Genomic DNA, 2,661 nt, shown 5'->3' on the forward strand with positions numbered 1-2,661 from the left:
CTGATCATTTATGTATACATTTGTCTATATCTATCTCGATTCGTTTTGGCTGTTACAAACAACCGTTATGTGAACAAAATTAATATACCCTTGTGCACAAGTGCGCTCGGGTATAAAAATTTCCATAATACAAAATTTTAATGCTAATACTTTTGCGCGAATTTTTTATAAAAACAGTTCATACTACAACAAAAACATAAAAATTTAACTAAACTTCGTGCAAAACTCAGGAAAATACAATAAATTTGCCTACAAGTTGACACTGCTGTATAACTAAAAGCCAGTTTGAAGTTGGTAAAAAATCGCGTTGATTTTTGGCAGTTTCTTCCAAACAAAAAAATGTCGAACATACTTTGTGTACTCATTTTGTTTAAGCAGCCACGGCGTGAATTTTTTGTTTAAAATGAATTCGTAACTAAAATTTTTGACCTTATTGTCGATTAAATAGCATATGTAAAATATACATACATATGTATATGAATGTGTGTACATTAGGCTGGGCCAATGTTTATTTTAATAAATAGCATGGTATTTCCTGATTCTGCTGATAATTCTGGGAGAGAGTATAGAAGAAACCATGGCTCGGAAATGAGTTTCGAGCAAGCGCATTATTAAATGAAAAAATTACCTTTTAACAATATTATATTTTTAACCTTTTCTTAAAACTTTTGCATATAAAATGTCTGTATTTAAGTCTCGTACATTTCCTTTTTTGTATAAACCATTTTTAAAAAGCAAATCGTTACCCAAAGGTGAAAATGTGCCAAGTCCATTTTTTGAAGTTGTTCACGAGAGACGAAATATCGATATAGTTTCGCATTATCTGTCATTCTGCATCAAAAACTAAGTTTTTAATAAAGTAGACTTGGCACGTTTTCACCTTTAGGTCGAGAAATACATCTGCTTTGTTAATTTTTAACTTAAAAGTTCAACAAACATTAAAAAGAAACGGTTTTTGGTTACCAACAAAAACTTGATATGAAGGCGTCTAGGACTTACCATTGATTTTNAGAGACGAAATATCGATATAGTTTCGCATTATCTGTCATTCTGCATCAAAAACTAAGTTTTTAATAAAGTAGACTTGGCACGTTTTCACCTTTAGGTCGAGAAATACATCTGCTTTGTTAATTTTTAACTTAAAAGTTCAACAAACATTAAAAAGAAACGGTTTTTGGTTACCAACAAAAACTTGATATGAAGGCGTCTAGGACTTACCATTGATTTTTGCCAATTTTTTTACCAACAGTGCCTCTTTATTTTAATAAAATTGAATGTACCACGAATCTCTATACTCAAAATCTTTCTAAGAAATCCATCTAAAAAGGCCTAAATTTTTACAAAAGTTTGTCAATTTTTTTCTAAATATTGCACAGAGTTTGAAACTTAGATTTATACGACTGTTGTTAAAGAGTAAACCATATCTTAAAAAAAAATAACTAAAATTAAAATGATGGTGCGTTTTTAATTTTGACACGGATTTTGGACGGTAAAAGGTGAACACTTCCTAAAATAGCATATAACGAAAAACTTATAGTTTCTTCTAAATTTTCTCTTAGAATTATCTAGAGAAACCGAAAATACCATACGATTCGTCGAAAAACTGTCGTCGGAACAATTTGACCACCTTAATGTACATATTTTAAAAGTTCTAATTTTTTTGTTAATGAGATTTCTAAAACTTTTTCTTCCCAAAAACCGGGACATTTTGCGTCCTGGCATATATTGTACCGGGACCGGGACATAGCTCTAAAATCCGGGACAGTCCCGCCGAAAACAGGACGGTTGGCAACCGTGCTCTTAATGCATATTTAAGTTGCTTCCGCCAATCCATTCGCTTCGCCAAATTCATTCGCTTCGCAAGTCATAATACCGCCCTAAAATAGAACCTTGAAATACAAAAATATAAAATTTTACTTTTTTTCAAGCACGTACATTAGGCTGGGTCGATTTTGTATGGGGGAAAATAAAAGTCATTTGACCGCTGTGTAATAGTAATATTATGATGTCTTAGGTCTCAGCCAATTGTTATTGGCCACGAAAGATTAATTTAAAACTTATCTTTAGCCCGCGCAATTGAATCAAAGTGTATGAATTTTGAAAATGAAACTTTGGCTTGTAATATCTATGGAATGCGTTATTGTTATAAACATGACGATATATCAAATTAAGGGCTATTAAATTTAGAACCTCACGTTCATTTATCATTTTTCAATAAGTCTACACGTTTTTAAGATATTAAAATAAAAAATAACAAAACTATGATTTTCCCTTATGAATTTTCAATTCTTCATTACTTCAGCAACCAAGTGAAAAATACAAAAAAGTGAGACGAGATTTATTTGAAACCTTTTAATGTTTATATAATATTAAAATGACCATGGACTTGGTCACGCCGATTTGGTCAGTTTTCAAGATCGTGGTGAATGAATGTATTGTCAAAGATTAGGAATCGTTCGACAAGTTAATAGTAGTGTCAAACATATAAGTATTTACATACATTGCAATTAGGGTGAGAAACGCCCATTTTAAGTCCAGTTTTGCAGTCTTGAAAACTGGTGCGGAATGGTTTCATTAGTCGCCGCAGAAGCACATTTTTCGCGGTTTCTAAATTTGCCGTTATATGAAAGTAGGGGACGTGCAATAAGTGTTTAGATATAC

This window comes from Rhagoletis zephyria, unplaced genomic scaffold (assembly GCF_001687245.7).
Source record: "Rhagoletis zephyria isolate East Lansing unplaced genomic scaffold, Rhagoletis_zephyria_1.1 Rzeph_scaffold_00702, whole genome shotgun sequence".
Classification (NCBI taxonomy): domain Eukaryota; kingdom Metazoa; phylum Arthropoda; class Insecta; order Diptera; family Tephritidae; genus Rhagoletis; species Rhagoletis zephyria.